Below are 24,040 nucleotides of genomic sequence, written 5' to 3' on the forward strand. Positions count from 1 at the left end.
AAGGAGACTGGACCATGGGGATGTGTTGTGTTAAGGGGAATGCGACTGGACCATGGGGATGTGTTGTGTTAAGGGGAATGTGACTGGACCATGGGGATGTGTTGTGTTAAGGGGAATGTGACTGGACCATGGGGATGTGTTGTGTTAAGGGGAATGTGACTGGACCATGGGGATGTGTTGTGTTAAGGGGAATGTGACTGGACCATGGGGGATGTGTTGTGTTAAGGAGACTGGACCATGGGGATGTGTTGTGTTAAGGGGAATGCGACTGGACCATGGGGATGTGTTGTGTTAAGGGGAATGCGACTGGACCATGGGGATGTGTTGTGTTAAGGAGACTGGACCATGGGGATGTGTTGTGTTAAGGGGAATGTGACTGGACCATGGGGATGTGTTGTGTTAAGGAGACTGGACCATGGGGATGTGTTGTTTTAAGGAGACTGGACCATGGGGATGTGTTGTGTTAAGGGGAATGTGACTGGACCATGGGGATGTGTTGTGTTAAGGGGAATGCGACTGGACCATGGGGATGTGTTGTGTTAAGGAGACTGGACCATGGGGATGTGTTGTGTTAAGGGGAATGTGACTGGACCATGGGGATGTGTTGTGTTAAGGAGACTGGACCATGGGGATGTGTTGTTTTAAGGAGACTGGACCATGGGGATGTGTTGTGTTAAGGGGAATGTGACTGGACCATGGGGATGTGTTGTGTTAAGGGGAATGTGACTGGACCATGGGGATGTGTTGTGTTAAGGGGAATGCGACTGGACCATGGGGATGTGTTGTGTTAAGGGGAATGTGACTGGACCATGGGGATGTGTTGTGTTAAGGAGACTGGACCATGGGAATGTTTTGTGTTAAGGAGACTGGACCATGGGGATGTTTTGTGTTAAGGGGAATGCGACTGGACCATGGGGATGTGTTGTGTTAAGGGGAATGTGACTGGACCATGGGGGTGTGTTGTGTTAAGGGGAATGCGACTGGACCATGGGGATGTGTTGTGTTAAGGGGAATGCGACTGGACCATGGGGATGTGTTGTGTTAAGGAGACTGGACCATGGGAATGTTTTGTGTTAAGGAGACTGGACCATGGGGATGTGTTGTGTTAAGGGAATGCGACTGGACCATGGGGATGTGTTGTGTTAAGGAGACTGGACCATGGGAATGTTTTGTGTTAAGGAGACTGGACCATGGGGATGTTTTGTGTTAAGGGGAATGCGACTGGACCATGGGGATGTGTTGTGTTAAGGGGAATGCGACTGGACCATGGGGGATGTGTTGTGTTAAGGAGACTGGACCATGGGGATGTGTTGTGTTAAGGGGAATGCGACTGGACCATGGGGATGTGTTGTGTTAAGGGAATGTGACTGGACCATGGGGATGTGTTGTGTTAAGGGAATGTGACTGGACCATGGGGATGTGTTGTGTTAAGGGAATGTGACTGGACCATGGGGATGTGTTGTGTTAAGGGGAATGTGACTGGACCATGGGGATGTGTTGTGTTAAGGAGACTGGACCATGGGGATGTGTTGTGTTAAGGGGAATGCGACTGGACCATGGGGATGTGTTGTGTTAAGGGGAATGCGACTGGACCATGGGGATGTGTTGTGTTAAGGAGACTGGACCATGGGGATGTGTTGTGTTAAGGGGAATGTGACTGGACCATGGGGATGTGTTGTGTTAAGGAGACTGGACCATGGGGATGTGTTGTTTTAAGGAGACTGGACCATGGGGATGTGTTGTGTTAAGGGGAATGTGACTGGACCATGGAGATGTGTTGTGTTAAGGGGAATGCGACTGGACCATGGGGATGTGTTGTGTTAAGGAGACTGGACCATGGGGATGTGTTGTGTTAAGGGGAATGTGACTGGACCATGGGGATGTGTTGTGTTAAGGAGACTGGACCATGGGGATGTGTTGTTTTAAGGAGACTGGACCATGGGGATGTGTTGTGTTAAGGGGAATGTGACTGGACCATGGGGATGTGTTGTGTTAAGGGGAATATGACTGGACCATGGGGATGTGTTGTGTTAAGGGGAATGCGACTGGACCATGGGGATGTGTTGTGTTAAGGGGAATGTGACTGGACCATGGGGATGTGTTGTGTTAAGGGGAATGTGACTGGACCATGGGGATGTGTTGTGTTAAGGGGAATGCGACTGGACCATGGGGATGTGTTGTGTTAAGGGGAATGTGACTGGACCATGGGGATGTGTTGTGTTAAGGAGAATGTGACTGGACCATGGGGATGTGTTGTGTTAAGGAGAATGTGACTGGACCATGGGGATGTGTTGTGTTAAGGGGAATGCGACTGGACCATGGGGATGTGTTGTGTTAAGGGGAATGCGACTGGACCATGGGGATGTGTTGTGTTAAGGAGACTGGACCATGGGGATGTGTTGTGTTAAGGGGAATGCGACTGGACCATGGGGATGTGTTGTGTTAAGGGGAATGTGACTGGACCATGGGGATGTGTTGTGTTAAGGGGAATGTGACTGGACCATGGGGATGTGTTGTGTTAAGGGGAATGTGACTGTACCATGGGGATGTGTTGTGTTAAGGGGAATGCGACTGGACCATGGGGATGTGTTGTGTTAAGGGGAATGCGACTGGACCATGGGGATGTGTTGTGTTAAGGAGAATGTGACTGCACCATGGGGATGTGTTGTGTTAAGGAGAATGTGACTGGACCATGGGGATGTGTTGTGTTAAGGGGAATGCGACTGGACCATGGGGATGTGTTGTGTTAAGGGGAATGCGACTGGACCATGGGGATGTGTTGTGTTAAGGAATGCGACTGGACCATGGGGATGTGTTGTGTTAAGGGGAATGCGACTGGACCATGGGGATGTGTTGTGTTAAGGGGAATGTGACTGGACCATGGGGATGTGTTGTGTTAAGGAGAATGTGACTGGACCATGGGGATGTGTTGTGTTAAGGGAATGTGACTGGACCATGGGGATGTGTTTTGTTAAGGGAATGTGACTGGACCATGGGGATGTGTTGTGTTAAGGGAATGTGACTGGACCATGGGGATGTGTTGTGTTAAGGGGAATGTGACTGGACCATGGGGATGTGTTGTGTTAAGGGGAATGTGACTGGACCATGGGGATGTGTTGTGTTAAGGGGAATGCGACTGGACCATGGGGATGTGTTGTGTTAAGGAGACTGGACCATGGGGATGTGTTGTGTTAAGGGGAATGTGACTGGACCATGGGGATGTGTTGTGTTAAGGGGAATGTGACTGGACCATGGGGATGTGTTGTGGTAAGGGGAATGTGACTGGACCATGGGGGAAGTGTTGTGTTAAGGGGAATGCGACTGGACCATGGGGATGTGTTGTGTTAAGGGGAATGCGACTGGACCATGGGGATGTGTTGTGTTAAGGAGAATGTGACTGGACCATGGGGATGTGTTGTGTTAAGGAGAATGTGACTGGACCATGGGGATGTGTTGTGTTAAGGGGAATGCGACTGGACCATGGGGATGTGTTGTGTTAAGGGGAATGCGACTGGACCATGGGGATGTGTTGTGTTAAGGGGAATGCGACTGGACCATGGGGATGTGTTGTGTTAAGGGGAATGCGACTGGACCATGGGGATGTGTTGTGTTAAGGGGAATGTGACTGGACCATGGGGATGTGTTGTGTTAAGGAGAATGTGACTGGACCATGGGGATGTGTTGTGTTAAGGGGAATGTGACTGGACCATGGGGATGTGTTTTGTTAAGGGGAATGTGACTGGACCATGGGGATGTGTTGTGTTAAGGGGAATGTGACTGGACCATGGGGATGTGTTGTGTTAAGGGGAATGTGACTGGACCATGGGGATGTGTTGTGTTAAGGGGAATGTGACTGGACCATGGGGATGTGTTGTGTTAAGGGGAATGCGACTGGACCATGGGGATGTGTTGTGTTAAGGGAGACTGGACCATGGGGATGTGTTGTGTTAAGGGAATGTGACTGGACCATGGGGATGTGTTGTGTTAAGGGAATGTGACTGGACCATGGGGATGTGTTGTGGTAAGGGGAATGTGACTGGACCATGGGGATGTGTTGTGTTAAGGGGAATGTGACTGGACCATGGGGATGTGTTGTGTTAAGGGGAATGCGACTGGACCATGGGGATGTGTTGTGTTAAGGGAGACTGGACCATGGGGATGTGTTGTGTTAAGGGGAATGTGACTGGACCATGGGGATGTGTTGTGTTAAGGGGAATGTGACTGGACCATGGGGATGTGTTGTGGTAAGGGGAATGTGACTGGACCATGGGGAAGTGTTGTGTTAAGGGGAATGCGACTGGACCATGGGGATGTGTTGTGTTAAGGGGAATGCGACTGGACCATGGGGATGTGTTGTGTTAAGGAGAATGTGACTGGACCATGGGGGATGTGTTGTGTTAAGGAGAATGTGACTGGACCATGGGGATGTGTTGTGTTAAGGGGAATGCGACTGGACCATGGGGATGTGTTGTGTTAAGGGGAATGCGACTGGACCATGGGGATGTGTTGTGTTAAGGGGAATGCGACTGGACCATGGGGATGTGTTGTGTTAAGGGAATGTGACTGGACCATGGGGATGTGTTGTGTTAAGGGGAATGTGACTGGACCATGGGGATGTGTTGTGTTAAGGAGAATGTGACTGGACCATGGGGATGTGTTGTGTTAAGGGGAATGTGACTGGACCATGGGGATGTGTTTTGTTAAGGGGAATGTGACTGGACCATGGGGATGTGTTGTGTTAAGGGGAATGTGACTGGACCATGGGGATGTGTTGTGTTAAGGGGAATGTGACTGGACCATGGGGATGTGTTGTGTTAAGGGGAATGTGACTGGACCATGGGGATGTGTTGTGTTAAGGGGAATGCGACTGGACCATGGGGATGTGTTGTGTTAAGGAGACTGGACCATGGGGATGTGTTGTGTTAAGGGGAATGTGACTGGACCATGGGGATGTGTTGTGTTAAGGGGAATGTGACTGGACCATGGGGATGTGTTGTGGTAAGGGGAATGTGACTGGACCATGGGGGAAGTGTTGTGTTAAGGGGAATGCGACTGGACCATGGGGATGTGTTGTGTTAAGGAGACTGGACCATGGGGATGTGTTGTGTTAAGGGGAATGTGACTGGACCATGGGGATGTGTTGTGTTAAGGGGAATGCGACTGGACCATGGGGATGTGTTGTGTTAAGGGGAATGCGACTGGACCATGGGGATGTGTTGTGTTAAGGGGAATGCGACTGGACCATGGGGATGTGTTGTGTTAAGGAGACTGGACCATGGGGATGTGTTGTGTTAAGGGGAATGCGACTGGACCATGGGGATGTGTTGTGTTAAGGGGAATGTGACTGGACCATGGGGATGTGTTGTGTTAAGGGGAATGTGACTGGACCATGGGGATGTGTTGTGTTAAGGGGAATGTGACTGGACCATGGGGATGTGTTGTGTTAAGGGGAATGTGCCTGGATGAGGGCAGACAGAACCACTTCACCACCCCATCCTCTCACCACCTCACCACCCCACCCTCTCACCAACTCATCACCCACCCTCTCACCACCTCACCACCCCACCCTCTCACCACCTCACCACCCCATCCTCTCACCACCTCACCACCCACCCTCTCACCATCTCACCACCCCACCCTCTCACCACCCCACCCTCTCACCACCCCACCCTCTTACCACCTCACCACCCCACCATCTCACCCTCTCACCACCTTACCACCCCACCCTTTCACCACCTCACCACCCTTTCACTACCTCACCCTCTCACCACCTCACCACCCCACCCTCTCACCAACTCACCACCCACCCTCTCACCACCTCACCCCCCCACCCTCTCACCACCTCACCACCCCATCCTCTCACCACCTCACCACCCCACCATCTCACCCTCTCACCACCTTACCACCCCACCACCCCACCCTTTCACCACCTCACCACCCCACACTCTCACCACCCCACCTTTTCACCACCTCACCACCCCACCCTCTCACCACCTTACCACCTTACCACTCCACCACCTCACCGCCCCACCCTCTCACCACCTCACCACCCCACCCTCTCACCACCTCACCACCCCACCACTTCACCACCCCACCCTCTCACCACCTCACCACCCCACCACCTCACCACCCCACCCTCTCACCACCTAACAACATCTATATGAAACACAACAGCTATATGAATCACAACAGCTATATGAATCACAACAGCTATATGAATCACAACAACTGTATGAATTACAATAGCTTCATGAATCACAACAGCTATATGAGTCACAGCATCTCGATGAATCACAACAGCTTCCTGTCTCACCACCAGTGTCAAATCGCAGAGAGAATATCAGTTGTGTTCTGTCAGCATGTGAGAATAAGTCATTAGTCCAATATAATTTTCCCTGAGGGTGTGTTGTAGCAGTCAGAGTGCTGCTGACTCTCCATGGCTCACCAATGGTTAATTCAGCCCCCTTGAGGGGTTTGTACAAGCCTGCTGGGCCAGGGTACAGGGTCAAGCCTGTTTAAGTCATGTGCACTGTCTTGGCTGGGCTTTATTTGTAAATTATTTTGTAAATAATGTATCTGCAACCGTATCTTACAGGAAAAAAGAGCTTCTGGATATCAGGACAGCGATCATTCACCTCAGACTAGACAAAGGGTTGCACAGGACATTCTCTGAACACCCGACAAGGTCAAGATCCCAGTTATTTGCAAGAGGAAGAGATGCAGGTACAGAAGACACAGGGTGCCTCGTAAGGATCCGCAGAAGGCGAGTGGGAAGCTGCCATTACAGTCAATATTACTCGCCAACGTGCAATCATTGGACAATAAATTAGACAAGGTACGATCTCGGATGTCCTACAAACGGGACATCAAAAACTGTAATATCTTATGTTTCACGGAATAGTGGCTGAATGATGACATGGATATTCAGGTAGTGGGATATAAGCTGCACCGGCAAGAAAGAACAGCACACTCCGGTAAAACGAGACGGGGTGGTCTGTGCATATTTGTAAACAACAACTGGTGCACGAAATCTAAGGAAGTCTCTAGATTTGGCTCGCCTGAAGTAGAGTATCTTGTGATAATTTGCAGGCCACGCTACCTGCCTTGAGAGTTTTCAGCTATACTTTTCGTGACTGTTTATTTACCACCAGAGACGGTAAAGACCTCACTCAGTCAACTGTATAAGGAAATAAGCAAACAGGAAACTGCTCACCCAGAGGCGGCGCTCCTAGTGTCTGGAGACGGCACCGGAGTGCCAAGTCTAGGACAAAAATGCTTCAGTTTTTACCCCCACGCCAAAAGACTCCTGAACGGTTCATCAAATGGCTCCCCGGACTATTTGCATTGTGTGCCCCATACTACCTCAGTTAGCCCGACCAACCAGTGCCCCGCACATTGGTTGGTCGGGCTTTTCTCCACAATCATTGCCATGTAAAATAGCAAAGGCCAGGGATGAGACAGATGAACTATACCATGGCTAGTGCTGCGTTTGTAACCAAGTGGTTAAATAGAGAACGAGTTAGATAGACATAAGGAAGTGGATGGCTGCAAACTTTCTACTATTAAACTCGGACAAAACAGAGATGCTTGTTCTAGGTCCCAAGAAACAAAGAGATCTTCTGTTGAATCTGACAATTAATCTTAATGGTTGTACAGTCGTCTCAAATAAAACTGTGAAGGACCTCGGCGTTACTCTGGACCCTGATCTCTCTTTTGAAGAACATATCAAGACCATTTCGAGGACAGCTTTTTCCATCTACGTAACATTGCAAAAATCAGAAACTTTCTGTCCAAAATGATGCAGAAAAATTAATCCATGCTTTTGTCACTTCTAGGTTAGACTACTGCAATGCTCTATTTTCCGGCTACCCGGATAAAGCACTAAATAAACTTCAGTTAGTGCTAAATACGGCTGCTAGAATCCTGACTAGAACCAAAAAATTTGATCATATTACTCCAGTGCTAGCCTCTCTACACTGGCTTCCTGTCAAAGCAAGGGCTGATTTCAAGGTTTTACTGCTAACCTACAAAGCATTACATGGGCTTGCTCCTACCTACCTCTCTGATTTGGTCCTGCCGTACATACCTACACGTACGCTACGGTCACAAGACGCAGGCCTCCTAATTGTCCCTAGAATTTCTAAGCAAACAGCTGGAGGCAGGGCTTTCTCCTATAGAGCTCCATTTTTATGGAACGGTCTGCCTACCCATGTCAGAGACGCAAACTCGGTCTCAACCTTTAAGTCTTTACTGAAGACTCATCTCTTCAGTGGGTCATATGATTGAGTGTAGTCTGGCCCAGGAGTGGGAAGGTGAACGGAAAGGCTCTGGAGCAACGAACCGCCCTTGCTGTCTCTGCCTGGCCGGTTCCCCTCTTTCCACTGGGATTCTCTGCCTCTAACCCTGTTACGGGGGGCTGAGTCACTGGCTTGCTGGGGCTCTCTCGTGCCGTCCCTGGGGGTGCGTCACCTGGGTGGGTTGATTCACTGTTGTGGTCGGCCTGTCTGGGTTGCCCCCCTTGGGTTGTACCGTGGCGGGAGATCTTTGTGGGCTATACTCGGCCTTGTCTCAGGATGGTGAGTTGGTGGTTGAAGATATCCCTCTAGTGGTGTGGGGGCTGTGCTTTGGCAAAGTGGGTGGGGTTATATCCTTCCTGTTTGGCCCTGTCCGGGGTGTGTCCTCGGATGGGGCCACAGTTCTCCTGACCCCTCCTGTCTCAGCCTCCAGTATTTATGCTGCAGTAGTTTATGTGTCGGGGGGCTAGGGTCAGTTTGTTATATCTGGAGTACTTCTCCTGTCCTATTCGGTGTCCTGTGTGAATCTAAGTGTGCGTTCTCTAATTCTCTCCTTCTCTCTTTCTTTCTCTCTCTCGGAGGACCTGAGCCCCAGGACCATGCCCCAGGACTACCTGACATGATGACTCCTTGCTGTCCCCAGTCCACCTGGCCATGCTGCTGCTCCAGTTTCAACTGGCCTGGGCCCTAGGACCATGTCCCAGGACTACCTGACATGATGACTCCTTGCTGTCCCCAGTCCACCTGGCCATGCTGCTGCTCCAGTTTCAACTGTTCTGCCTTACTATTATTCAACCATGCTGGGTCATTTATGAACATTTGAAAATCTTGGCCACGTTCTGTTATAATCTCCACCCGCACAGCCAAAAGAGGACTGGCCACCCCACATATGCTCTCTAATTCTCTCTTTCTTTCTCTCTCTCGGAGGACCTGAGCCCAGGACAGTGCCCCAGGACTACCTGACATGATGGCTCCTTGCTGTCCCCATTCCACCTGACTGCTGCTGCTCCAGTTTCAACTGTTCTGCCTTATTATTATTCGACCATGCTGGTCATTTATGAACATTTGAACATCTTGGTCATGTTCTGTTATAATCTCTACCCGGCACAGCCAGAAGAGGACTGGCCACCCCACATAGCCCGGTTCCTCTCTAGGTTTCTTCCTAGGTTTTGGCCTTTCTAGGGAGTTTTTCCTAGCCACCGTGCTTTTACACCTGCATTGTTTGCTGTTTGGGGTTTTAGGCTGGGTTTCTGTACAGCACTTTGAGATATCAGCTGATGTACGAAGGGCTATATAAATAAATTTGATTTGATTTGATTTGATTTGATTTGATTTGTGGGAAGTCGGAGCTCAAGGATGATAGACACTTTACCAACGAGTAATTACCTGTTGGTAAACATTGAGAATGAAAGAGATATCATCTTTAAATATGTCCCGTTATGGCGTCTCTGAGAGCCAGGGTTTGTGATTTACTGCCACCTGCAGTTAAGGAATGTTTACTCATGAGTACAGAATAATTCATTGGCTGATTCCTTCTGATGACCTGGATGGAATTATGTGTTCCTCCTTTAACCAATGGGAAGTCCCACCCAGTTGACTACTTTAAAAATGGTGAAGTCCTCAATGGAAATGTCCATGCCAAAATGGGTTTTATCCATCCAGAGTCTTTTATCTAACTCAGGGATGGCCTACTTTGACTGTTCCATCACCTGCCAACCCCTCTTTTACGCTACTGCTACTCTCTGGTTATCATATATGCATAGTCACTTGAATTAACCATATCTAAATGTACATACTACCTCAATCAGCCCGACGAACTGGTGCCTGTATATAGCTTCGCTACTGTTATAGCCTCGCTACTGTTATAGCCTCGCTACTGTGTATAGCCTCGCTACTGTTATAGCCTCGCTACTGTTATAGACTCGCTACTGTTATAGTCTTGCTACTGTTATAGCCTGGCTACTGTGTATAGCCTCGCTACTGTTATAGCCTCGCTACTGTTATAGCCTTGCTACTGTTATAGCCTGGCTACTGTGTATAGCCTCGCTACTGTTATTTGTTACTGTCTTTTTACTGTTGTTTTTAATTCTCTACTTACCTAATTACCTTACCTAATTAAACTAATACCGTTTTTTTGTGTAGTTTTATAGAAATTGCACTGTTGGTTAGTAAGCATTTCACTGTAATGTCTACACCTGTTGTATTCGGCGCACGGGAAAAATAAACTTTGATTAGATTTCATTTGGCCCTGTCCACATGCTTCCCTACTCCCCAGATCCAGCCTCCCTCCCTCCCTACCCCTGCTGCCCCAGACCCAGCATCCCTCCCTCCCTACCCCTGCTGCCCCAGACCCAGCATCCCTCCCTCCCTACCCCTGCTGCCCCAGACCCAGCATCCCTCACCATCTCAGCCCCAGCCTGCCTCTTCCTCATGAGATTCCTGGCCTCCCCTCCAGTCCCTCCGGCCTCCCCTCCAGTCCCTCCGGCCTCCCTACCAGCCCCTCCGGCCTCCCATCCAGCCCCTCCGGCCTCCCATCCAGCCCCCCTGGCCTCCCCTCCAGTCCCTCCGGGCCTCCCCTACAGCCCCCCTGGCCTCCCCTCCAGTCCCTCCGGCCTCCCATCCAGCCCCCCTGGCCTCCCCTACAGTCCCTCTGGCCTCTCCATCATCTCACTTTCCTCTCATTCTTCGCATCATCCTCCATCCCCCTCTCACCTTTCTTCTTCTTCTTCTTGCTTTCTTACTCAAGGGGCCCTCTCCATGAACAGACTGTTATTCCATCTTTCTTTCTCAGCCAGATAACCCACTTCTTCACTGTGCTAGTGTCAGGCTTTATTTAACAGCTGGGTTTTGACAAAGGAATCGTCTTAAGTTCTGAAATACTTAAAAATCACCAAATTCAGCTTGTTTGGATTCATTGATATTTGGATCCATCTGTGTTGTTTATTAGTGGGGGATGGACGTGTGTTCATTTATGCCAAGTAGTATCACTGTGAGTACAAGAGGTTCAGGGCAGTAGGTCTGGCAGAGGGTTCCGAGGTCAGTGGTCAGGACCCTGGAGTTCAAAGGTCACTGTAGAGACTCTAGGGCACGTTTTACACTCATTCCACGGAGGGCCGAGTGTTTGTGGGTTTTCGCTCCTCCCTTGTACTTGATTGATTAATAAAGGTCAGAAAATATTAAAGAACTCCCCTCACATGGTTGTCTCAGACTAAGTAAAGAACTCACCTCACATGGTTGTCTGGGATTTAGTAAAGAACTCCCCTCATATGGTTGTCTAGGGTTTAGTAAAGAACTCCCCTCATATGATTGTCTCAGACTAAGTAAAGAACTCACCTCACATGGTTGTCTGGGATTTAGTAAAGAACTACATTTACATTTAAGTCATTTAGCAGACGCTCTTATCCAGAGCGACTTACAAATTGGTGCATTCACCTTATGACATCCAGTAGAACAGTCACTTTACAATAGTGCATCTAAATCTTAAAGGGAGGGGGGGGTGAGAAGGATTACTTATCCTATCCTAGGTATTCCTTAAAGAGGTGGGGTTTCAGGTGTCTCCGGAAGGTGGTGATTGACTCCGCTGTCCTGGCGTCGTGAGGGAGTTTGTTCCACCATTGGGGGGCCAGAGCAGCGAACAGTTTTGACTGGGCTGAGCGGGAACTGTACTTCCTCAGTGGTAGGGAGGCGAGCAGGCCAGAGGTGGATGAACGCAGTGCCCTTGTTTGGGTGTAGGGCCTGATCAGAGCCTGGAGGTACTGAGGTGCCGTTCCCCTCACAGCTCCGTAGGCAAGCACCATGGTCTTGTAGCGGATGCGAGCTTCAACTGGAAGCCAGTGGAGAGAGCGGAGGAGCGGGGTGACGTGAGAAAACTTGGGAAGGTTGAACACCAGACGGGCTGCGGCGTTCTGGATGAGTTGTAGGGGTTTAATGGCACAGGCAGGAGCCCAGCCAACAGCGAGTTGCAGTAATCCAGACGGGAGATGACAAGTGCCTGGATTAGGACCTGCGCCGCTTCCTGTGTGAGGCAGGGTCGTACTCTGCGGATGTTGTAGAGCATGAACCTACAGGAACGGGCCACCGCCTTGATGTTAGTTGAGAACGACAGGGTGTTGTCCAGGATCACGCCAAGGTTCTTAGCGCTCTGGGAGGAGGACACAATGGAGTTGTCAACCGTGATGGCGAGATCATGGAACGGGCAGTCCTTCCCGGGAGGAAGAGCAGCTCCGTCTTGCCGAGGTTGAGCTTGAGGTGGTGATCCGTCATCCACACTGATATGTCTGCCAGACATGCAGAGATGCGATTCGCCACCTGGTCATCAGAAGGGGGAAAGGAGAAGATTAATTGTGTGTCATCTGCATAGCAATGATAGGAGAGACCATGTGAGGTTATGACAGAGCCAAGTGACTTGGTGTATAGCGAGAATAGGAGAGGGCCTAGAACAGAGCCCTGGGGGACACCAGTGGTGAGAGCGCGTGGTGAGGAGACAGATTCTCACCACGCCACCTGGTAGGAGCGACCTGTCAGGTAGGACGCAATCCAAGCGTGGGCCGCGCCGGAGATGCCCAACTCGGAGAGGGTGGAGTGGAGGATCTGATGGTTCACAGTATCGAAGGCAGCCGATAGGTCTAGAAGGATGAGAGCAGAGGAGAGAGAGTTAGCTTTAGCAGTGCGGAGCGCCTCCGTGATACAGAGAAGAGCAGTCTCAGTTGAATGACTAGTCTTGAAACCTGACTGATTTGGATCAAGAAGGTCATTCAGAGAGAGATAGCGGGAGAGCTGGCCAAGGACGGCACGTTCAAGAGTTTTGGAGAGAAAAGAAAGAAGGGATACTGGTCTGTAGTTGTTGAATTCGGAGGGATCGAGTGTAGGTTTTTTCAGAAGGGGTGCAACTCTCGCTCTCTTGAAGACGGGAGGGACGTAGCCAGCGGTCAGGGATGAGTTGATGAGCGAGGTGAGGTAAGGGAGAAGGTCTCCGGAAATGGTCTGGAGAAGAGAGGAGGGGATAGGGTCAAGCGGGCAGGTTGTTGGGCGGCCGGCCGTCACAAGACGCAAGATTTCATCTGGAGAGAGAGGGGAGAAAGAGGTCAGAGCACAGGGTAGGGCAGTGTGAGCAGAACCAGCGGTGCCGTTTGACTTAGCAAACGAGGATCGGATGTCGTCGACCTTCTTTTCAAAATGGTTGACGAAGTCATCTGCAGAGATGGAGGAGGGGGGGAGGGGGAGGAGGATTCAGGAGGGAGGAGAAGGTGGCAAAGAGCTTCCTAGGGTTAGAGGCAGATGCTTGGAATTTAGAGTGGTAGAAAATGGCTTTAGCAGCAGAGACAGAGGAGGAAAATGTAGAGAGGAGGGAGTGAAAGGATGCCAGGTCCGCAGGGAGGCGAGTTTTCCTCCATTTCCGCTCGGCTGCCCGGAGCCCTGTTCTGTGAGCTCGCAATGAGTCGTCGAGCCATGGGGCGGGAGGGGAGGACCGAGCCGGCCTGGAGGATAGGGGACATAGAGAGTCAAAGGATGCAGAAAGGGAGGAGAGGAGGGTTGAGGAGGCAGAATCAGGAGATAGGTTGGAGAAGGTTTGAGCAGAGGGAAGAGATGATAGGATGGAAGAGGAGAGAGAAGCGGGGGAGAGAGAGCGAAGGTTGGGACGGCGCGATACCATCCGAGTAGGGGCAGTGTGGGAGGTGTTGGATGAGAGCGAGAGGGAAAAGGATACAAGGTAGTGGTCGGAGACTTGGAGGAGTTGCAATGAGGTTAGTGGAAGAACAGCATCTAGTAAAGATGAGGTTGAGCGTATTGCCTGCCTTGTGAGTAGGGGGGGAAGGTGAGAGGGTGAGGTCAAAAGAGGAGAGGAGTGGAAAGAAGGAGGCAGAGAGGAATGAGTCAAAGGTAGACGTGGGGAGGTTAAAGTCGCCCAGCACTGTGAGAGTTGAGCCGTCCTCAGGAAAGGAGCTTATCAAGCTATCAAGCTCATTGATGAACTCTCCGAGGGAACCTGGAGGGCGATAAATGATAAGGATGTTAAGCTTGAAAGGGCTGGTAACTGTGACAGCATGGAATTCAAAGGAGGCGATAGACAGATGGGTAAGGGGAGAAAGAGAGAATGACCACTTGGGAGAGATGAGGATCCCGGTGCCACCACCCCGCTGACCAGAAGCTCTCGGGGTGTGCGAGAACACGTGGGCGGACGAAGAGAGAGCAGTAGGAGTAGCAGTGTTGTCTGTGGTGATCCATGTTTCCGTCAGTGCCAAGAAGTCGAGGGACTGGAGGGAGGCATAGGCTGAGATGAACTCTGCCTTGTTGGCCGCAGATCGGCAGTTCCAGAGGCTACCGGAGACCTGGAACTCCACCAGATTAGGGTGGCCGCGGCCACGCGGTGTGGAGCGTTTGTATGGTCTGTGCAGAGAGGAGAGAACAGGGATAGACAGACACATAGTTGACAGGCTACAGAAGAGGCTACGCTAATGCAAAGGAGATTGGAATGACAAGTGGACTACACGTCTCGGATGTTCAGAAAGTTAAGCTTACGTAGCAAGAATCTTATTGACTAAAATGATTAAAATGATACAGTACTGCTGAAGTAGGCTAGCTGGCAGTGGCTGCGTTGTTGACACTACACTAATCAAGTCGTTCCGTTGAGTGTAATGGTTTCTGCAGTGCTGCTATTCGGGGGCTAGCTGGCTAGCTAGCAGTGTTGTTTACGTTATGTTGCGTTAAAAGAACGACAATAGCTGGCTAGCTAACCTAGAAAATCGCTCTAGACTACACAATTATCTTTGATACAAAGACGCTATGTAGCTAGCTGTGTAGCTAGCTACGATCAAACAAATCAAACCGTTGTACTGTAATGAAATGAAATGAAAATGTGATACTACCTGTGAATGCGACCGGGTTGTTGAGTCCTATTCGGTAGACATTGGCTAGCTGTTGGCTAGCTGTTGGCTAGCTAGCAGAGTCTCATACGTTAAGGACGACAAATAGCTGGCTGGCTAACCTCGGTAAATTAAGATAATCACTCTAAGACTACACACTCTAAACTACACAATTATCTTGGATACGAAGACAGCAAAGACAGCTATGTAGCTAGCTAACACTACACTAATCAAGTCGTTCAGTTTACATTTACATTTAAGTCATTTAGCAGACGCTCTTATCCAGAGCGACTTACAAATTGGTGCATACACCTTATGACAACCAGTGGAACAGCCACTTGCATCTAAATCTTGTTGGGGGGAGAAGGATTACCTACCCTTACTTACCCTATCCTAGGTATTCCTTGAAGAGGTGGGGTTTCAGGTGTCTCCGGAAGGTGGTGATTGACTCCGCTGTCCTGGCGTCGTGAGGAGTTTGTTCCACCATTGGGGGCCAGAGCAGCGAACAGTTTTGACTGGGCTGAGCGGGAACTGTACTTCCTCAGTGGTAGGGAGGCGAGCAGGCCAGAGGTGGATGAACGCAGTGCCCTTGTTTGGGTGTAGGGCCTGATCAGAGCCTGGAGGTACTGAGGTGCCGTTCCCCTCACAGCTCCGTAGGCGAGCACCATGGTCTTGTAGCGGATGCGAGCTTCAACTGGAAGCCAGTGGAGAGAGCGGAGGAGCGGGGTGACTGAGAGAACTTGGGAAGGTTGAACACCAGACGGGCTGCGGCGTTCTGGATGAGTTGTAGGGGTTTAATGGCACAGGCAGGGAGCCCAGCCAACAGCGAGTTGCAGTAATCAAGACGGGAGATGACAAGTGCCTGGATTAGGACCTGCGCCGCTTCCCGTGTGAGGCAGGGTCGTACTCTGCGGATGTTGTAGAGCATGAACCTACAGGAACGGGACACCGCCTTGATGTTGAGAACGACAGGGTGTTGTCCAGGATCACGCCAAGGTTCTTAGCGCTCTGGGAGGAGGACACAATGGAGTTGTCAACCGTGATGGCGAGATCATGGAACGGGCAGTCCTTCCCCGGGAGGAAGAGGAGCTCCGTCTTGCTGAGGTTCAGATTGAGGTGGTGATCCGTCATCCACACTGATATGTCTGCCAGACATGCAGAGATGCGATTCGCCACCTGGTCATCAGAAGGGGGAAAGGAGAAGATTAATTGTGTGTCGTCTGCATAGCAATGATAGGAGAGACCATGTGAGGTTATGACAGAGCCAAGTGACTTGGTGTATAGCGAGAATAAGAGAGGGCCTAGAACAGAGCCCTGGGGGACACCAGTGGTGAGAGCGCGTGGTGAGGAGACAGATTCTCGCCACGCCACCTGGTAGGAGCGACCTGTCAGGTAGGACGCAATCCAAGCGTGGGCCGCGCCGGAGATGCCCAACTCGGAGAGGGTGGAGAGGAGGATCTGATGGTTCACAGTATCGAAGGCAGCCGATAGGTCTAGAAGGATGAGAGCAGAGGGAGAGAGTTAGCTTTAGCAGTGCGGAGCGCCTCCGTGATACAGAGAAGAGCAGTCTCAGTTGAATGACTAGTCTTGAAACCTGACTGATTTGGATCAAGAAGGTCATTCTGAGAGAGATAGCGGTAGAGCTGGCCAAGGACGGCACGCTCAAGAGTTTTGGAGAGAAAAGAGAGAAGGGATACTGGTCTGTAGTTGTTGACATCGGAGGGATCGAGTGTAGGTTTTTTCAGAAGGGGTGCAACTCTCGCTCTCTTTAGCCAGCGGTCAGGGATGAGTTGATGAGCGAGGTGAGGTAAGGGAGAAGGTCTCCGGAAATGGTCTGGAGAAGAGAGGAGGGGATAGGGTCAAGCGGGCAGGTTGTTGGGCGGCCGGCCGTCACAAGACGCGAGATTTCATCTGGAGAGAGAGGGGAGAAAGAGGTCAGAGCATAGGGTAGGGCAGTGTGAGCAGAACCAGCGGTGTCGTTTGACTTGGCAAACGAGGATCGGATGTCATCGACCTTCTTTTCAAAATGGTTGACGAAGTCATCTGCAGAGAGGGAGGAGGGAGGGGGGGAAGGATTCAGGAGGGAGGAGAAGGTGGCAAAGAGCTTCCTAGGGTTAGAGGCAGATGCTTGGAACTTAGAATGGTAGAAAGTGGCTTTAGCAGCAGAGACAGAGGAGGAAAATGTAGAGAGGAGGGAGTGAAAGGATGCCAGGTCCGCAGGGAGGCGAGTTTTCCTCCATTTCCGCTCGGCTGCCCGGAGCCCTGTTCAGTTGAGTGTAATAGTTACTACAGTGCTGCTAATCGGTGGGCGTTTGCTAGCTGGCTAGCTGGCTAGCTGCTGGGCAAATAGCAGTGAAGACTACGTTAGGACGACGAAATACGATAATTATGCAATTATCTTTGATACAAAGACGGCTATGTAGCTAGCTAAGAAGAAATTGCTAAGATTAGACAAATCAAACCGTTGTACTATAATGAAATTAAATGGAATGAAATGTAATGAAATGTAATGAAAAAGTTATACTACCTGCGGAGCTCATATGGTTGTCTAGGGTTTAGTAAAGAATTCCCCTCATATGGTTGTCTGGGGTTTAGTAAAGAACTCCCCTCATACAGTTTTCTAGGGCTTAGTAAAGAACTCCCCTCATATAGTGTTCTAGGGCTTAGTAAAGAACTCTACTCATTTGGTTGTCTGGGGTTTAGTAAATAACTCCCCTCATTTGGTTGTCTGGGGTTTAGTAAAGAATTCCCCTCATTTGGTTGTCTGGGGTTTAGTAAAGAACTCCCCTCATTTGGTTGTCTGGGGTTTAGTAAAGAACTCCCCTCATTTGGTTGTTTGGGGTTTAGTAAAGAACTCCCCTCATTTGGTTGTCTGGGGTTTAGTAAAGAACTCCCCTCATACAGTTTTCTAGGGCTTAGTAAAGAACTCCCCTCATATAGTGTTCTAGGGCTTAGTAAAGAACTCTACTCATTTGGTTGTCTGGGGTTTAGTAAATAACTCCCCTCATTTGGTTGTCTGGGGTTTAGTAAAGGACTCCCCTCATTTGGTTGTCTGGGGTTTAGTAAAGAACTCCCCTCAAATGGTTGTCTAAGGCTTAGTAAAGAACTCCCCTCATTTGGTTGTTTGGGGTTTAGTAAAGAACTCCCCTCAAATGGTTGTCTAAGGTTTAGTAAATAACTCCCCTCAAATGGTTGTCTGGGGTTTAGTAAAGAACTCCCCTCAAATGGTTGTCTGGGGTTTAGTAAAGAACTCCCCTCAAATGGTTGTCTGGGGTTTAGTAAAGAACTTCCCTCAAATGGTTGTCTAAGGTTTAGTAAAGAACTCGTTGTCTGTCACGTCCTGATCTGTTTCACCTGTCCCTGTGATTCTCTCCACCCCCTCCGGGTGTCGCTTATTTTTCCCAGTGTATTCATCCCTGTGTTTCCTGTCTCTCTGTGCCAGTTCATTTTGTATGTTTAGTCAGGTCAACCGGCGTGTTTTCGCTGTACTCCTTTTGCTATTCTCCTTTTTCTAGTTCTCCCGGTTTTGACACTTGCCTGTTTCTGGACTCTGTACCCACCTGCCTGACCATTCTGACTGCCTTCACCACGAGCCTGTCTGCCACTCTGTACCTCCTGGACTCTGATCTGGTTTTGTCCACGACCATTCTCTTGCCTACCCCTTTGGATTTTAAAAACTGTAAGACTCCAACCATCTGCCTCCTGTGTCTGGGTCTCGCCTTGTGCCTTGACAGTTGTCTAAGGTTTAGTATAGAACCCCCCTCATATGGTTGTCTGGGGTTTAGTAAATAACTCACAACTATGACGACAAAACCAACAAAGACGGGTCACAACTCCTGCAGCTCTGTCACACGCTGGGTAATTACATAGTCAATGTCTGGCTTTGAGGGGACTCCTACTGTAGGTACACCTATAGCTAATCTCCTGGCATTAGTGCTATAAACTACTTTATCACTAACCTCAACCCAGAGTCTCTCAGAGCGTGAAGCCAGAAACCAACAGAGCCACAGAGACTGGCAAACAGACTTGGAGCCAGAGACCCACAGAGTCACCGAGACTGACACACTGACAGACTGGCATGGAGCCAGAAACCAACAGAGCCACAGAGACTGGCAAACAGACTTGGAGCCAGAGACCCACAGAGTCACCGAGACTGACACACTGACAGACTGCCATGGAGCCAGAAACCAACAGAGCCACAGAGACTGGCAAACAGACTTGGAGCCAGAGACCCACAGAGTCACCGAGACTGACACACTGACAGACTGCCATGGAGCCAGAAACCAACAGAGCCACAGAGACTGGCAAACAGACTTGGAGCCAGAGACCCACAGAGTCACCGAGACTGACACACTGACAGACTGCCATGGAGCCAGAAACCAACAGAGCCACAGAGACTGGCAAACAGACTTGGAGCCAGAGACCCACAGAGTCACCGAGACTGACACACTGACAGACTGCCATGGAGCCAGAAACCAACAGAGCCACAGAGACTGGCAAACAGACTTGGAGCCAGAGATCCACAGAGTCACCGAGACTGACTGGCCTAACTGTTAGAGAGCTTGTGGAAGGTAATAATGCCATAAAGATGTCATATTTTAATTGATGCAATAAGCATATTGCATCCATTCTCCACTTTATAATAGTATTAATCACCAATGTTATATCAAATGTAATGATCTAAAGATCCATAAAACAGGGAAGGATAAAGAGTGGTGGAATGGACAAAACCTTATACAGATAGTTCTCATTAAGGGACGTGAGCCAACAGTGGAGAAAGACTACTCAGAGAGAGAGAGAGAGAGAGAGAGAGAGAGAGAGAGAGAGAGAGGGGGGGAGGAGAGAGAGAGAGAGAGAGAGAGAGAGAGAGAGAGAGAGAGAGAGAGAGAGAGAGAGAGAGAGAGAGAGAGAAAAGTGTAAAGTCATAGAGAATTTAACTGATCTAGCCATGGCTTTTCTCCACAATCATTGCCATGTAAAAATGGCAAAGGCCAGGGATGAGACAGATGAACTATACCATGGCTTGTGCTGCGTTTGTAACCAAGTGGTTAAATAGAGAACGAGTTAGATAGAGGATTTGTGGGAAGTCGGAGCTCAAGGATGATAGACACTTTACCAACGAGTAATTACCTGTTGGTAAACATTGAGAATGAAAGAGATATCATCTTTAAATATGTCCCGTTATGGCGTCTCTGAGAGCCAGGGTTTGTGATTTACTGCCACCTGCAGTTATGGAATGTTTACTCATGAGTACAGAATAATTCATTGGCTGATTCCTTCTGATGACCTGGATGGAATTATGTGTTCCTCCTTTAACCAATGGGAAGTCCCACCCAGTTGACTACTTTAAAAATGGTGAAGTCCTCAATGGAAATGTCCATGCCAAAATAGGTTTTATCCATCCAGAGTCTTTTATCTAACTCAGGGATGGCCTACTTTGACTGTCAGTGACTGACATAAGAAGAGAAAACTACATTTCGAAATTGCAACGTGTGAATTCTACTATTTGAATTCTCAACAGTAACAGTATTTTGGTAAATTGATCCATGAGCCTAAAAAAGGGGGACCCATCCCTGATTTAACTCTATGGTGGTTATGAACTCAGCATAACCCAGTGACCTACAGCACGCACACGCACACGCACACGCACACGCACACGCACACGCACACGCACACACACACACACACACACACACACACACACACACACACACACACACACACACACACACACACACACACCTGGATGGTAGGGCAAGAGGCTATGGCATATTCTCCCTGCATCGTCTCCTCTCCTCTCTCTTCTCTTCCCTCCTCTCTCCTCTCTTTTCCTTCTCCTCCTCCTCTCCTCCTCTCCTCCTCTTCTCCTTCTCCTCTTCTCTTATCTTCCTCATCTCCTCCTCTCCTCTCCTTCTCTTCTCTTCTGTTCTCCCTGCAGCCTCTCCTCTCTCCCCTCTCTCCCTTCGCCTATTCTCCTCCTCCCCTCCTCTCCTTCTCCTCTCCTCCTCCTCATCCCTTTTCCTCTCCCCTCCTTCTCCTCTTCTCTTCTCCTCCTCTCCTCTCCGTCTCCTCCTCCTCCTCTCCTCTCATTCTCCTCTTCTCTCCTCCTCCTCTCCTCCTTTCCTCCTCATCTCCTCTCCTCTCCTAATACTCAGGCTTACAAATTACACCTCTGTAAGCTCCCCAAACCAAAGATGAATGAGTTAACAGAAAGAAACTCAATAACAGCACGAGGGGGGTGTAATTTATTTAACCAGGGAGGGAGAGCTTCCCATGTGGCGCCAGAGAGAGCAGAGCAGGGCAATTCCAGCTAATAATTGGGATGTTAATTAAGGTGAAACTGAGCTCCCACAGGACCACGGCTAGGCAGACTATAGACGATGTAGACTACAGACTACAGCACACACCTAGACATCACAAGGGCTATATGTTATTAAGTCACATGAAGAGAAACAGTGTGCCTAGCACAGGAGGTTGGTGGCCCCTTCATTGGGGAGGACGGGCTCGTGGTAACGGCTGGAGCGGAATTAATGGAATTGTATCAAATACTTCAAACAAATGGTTTCAATGTGTTGATGTCATTCCATTCACTCTGTTCCAGACATTATGATGAGGTGACCTCCCCTCAGCAGCCTCCTGTGGTGCTTAGTCATGTAAACATACATATGTAAACACACACACACTGTGCAAACACTTGTATACACACACACAGTACAAACACAGCCACACACACACACACAAACACTGTACAAACACATTCATACACACACAGACGACACACACACACACTCCGCAAACACAACTATATTTATGCACACACACACACACACACACACACACACACACACACACACACACACACACGCACGCACACCTACACACAAAAAAACACTGTTCCAGACATTATGATGAGGTGACCTCCCCTCAGCAGCCTCCTGTGGTGCTTAGTCATGTAAACATACACATGTAAACACACACACACTGTGCAAACACTTGTATACACACACACAGTACAAACACAGCCACACACACACACACACACACACACAAACACTGTACAAACACATTCATACACACACAGACAGACACACACACACACTCCGCAAACACAAGTATATTTATGCACACACACACACACACACACACACACACACACACACACACACACACACACACACACACACACACACACACACACACACACACACACACACACACACACACACACACACACACACACACCTACACACAAAAAAACACTGTTCCAGACATTATGATGAGGTGACCACCCCTCAGCAGCCTCCTGTGGTGCTTAGTCATGTAAACATACACATGTAAACACACACACACTGTGCAAACACTTGTATACACACACACAGTACAAACACAGCCACACACACACACACAAACACTGTACAAACACATTCATACACACACAGACAGACACACACACACACTCCGCAAACACACACACACACACACACACACACACACACACACACACACACACACACACACACACACACACACACACACACACACACACACACACACACACACAAAAAACACAGACAAATGTAATCATATTCCCTGCAGACTGAAGAGAATAATGAAGTGATGGCGCCGGTGGGTAGGTCCGCTGGCTTATCGGCTCTCAACCAATCGTGCTATTTCTTTTTTTTTTTTTTTTGCGTTGTTCGTTACTTGTTTTGTACATAATGTTGCTGCTACCATCTCCTACGAACAAAAAGAGCCTCTAAACAACAGAACTGGATTTGCTCACCTCAAACTGGATGAAGAGTTTTTCTTCAATGATTCGGATGTGAGGGATATACTGTTGACAACCAACCAGGCCACGATCCCCATGATTTGCTGGAGAAGGAAATGGAGATTTCGAGGCAAAAGATCAGGGTGCCTTGTGAGGACCAGACGACGAGTGGCTAATCTGCCCATGCCCTCTGTTCTGCTAGCTACCTTTCAATCGCTAGAAAATAAATGGGACGAACTGAAAGCACTTATATTCTACCAACCAGACATTAAAAACGGTAAAATATCATGCTTCACCGATTCGTGGATGAATTACGACATTAAGAACATAGAGCTGGTGGGTTATACACTCTATCGGCAAGACAGAACAGCAAAGACAGACTCTGGTAAGCATTTATGTAAACAGCTGGTGCACGAAATCTAAGGAAGTCTCAAAGTTTTGCTCACTTGAGGTGGAGCATATTATGATAAGTTGTAGACTTCACTATTTACCCAGAGAGTTCTCATCTGTATTCTTCGTAGCTGTCTACAAAGCACCACAGAGCAAGGTTGGAACTAAAACCGCACTAAATGAGCTGTATTCCGCCATAAGCCAACAAGAAAATGCTCATCCATAGGTGGCGTTCCTAGTGGCCGGTGACTATAATGCAAAGAAACTTATATCAGTTTTACCAAATTGACATTTTCAACCGCTCCCTGTCTGAGTCTGTAATACCAACATGTTTCAAGTAGACAACCATAGTCCCTGTGCCCAAGAACACTAAGGTAACCTGCCTAAATGACTACAGACCGGTAGCACTCATGTCATGAAATGCTTTGAAAGACTGGTCATGGCTCACATCAACACCATTATCCCAGAAACCCTAGATCCACTCCAATTTGCATACAGCACCAACAGATCCACAGATGATGCAATCTCTATTACTCTCCAAACTTCCCTTTCCCACCTGGACAAAAGGAACACCTATGTGAGAATGCTATTCATTGACCACAGCTCAGCGTTCAACACCATAGTTCCCTCAAAACTCATCAATAAGCTAAGAACCCTGGAACTAAACACCTCCATCTGCAACTTGATCCTAGACTACCTGACAGGCCGACCCCAGGTGGTAAGGG

General features: G+C 49.2%; 2 protein-coding genes across 3 annotated transcripts in view; both read right to left on the reverse strand.

Moving 5' to 3' along the window:
• Positions 1 to 16,914, reverse strand: part of LOC127909544 (uncharacterized) — a 347,658-nt gene extending 330,744 nt beyond the window's left edge. Inside the window, exons 1-2 of one of the 2 annotated variants that reach the window (XR_008071814.1) lie at positions 16,752 to 16,914; positions 12,678 to 13,021 (exon numbers count right to left, since the gene is read on the reverse strand). The gene's annotated coding sequence lies outside the window, so the exon portion shown is untranslated. Of the gene's footprint in view, positions 1 to 12,677; positions 13,022 to 16,751 lie in introns of those variants that run through there. The other variant, XM_052471642.1, reaches the window with a different exon arrangement.
• Positions 1 to 24,040, reverse strand: part of LOC118370908 (protein sidekick-2-like) — a 668,753-nt gene that overhangs the window by 554,166 nt on the left and 90,547 nt on the right. The gene's annotated exons all lie outside the window — the stretch shown is intronic.

This window comes from Oncorhynchus keta, chromosome 2, assembly GCF_023373465.1.
Source record: "Oncorhynchus keta strain PuntledgeMale-10-30-2019 chromosome 2, Oket_V2, whole genome shotgun sequence".
NCBI classification, from domain to species: domain Eukaryota; kingdom Metazoa; phylum Chordata; class Actinopteri; order Salmoniformes; family Salmonidae; genus Oncorhynchus; species Oncorhynchus keta.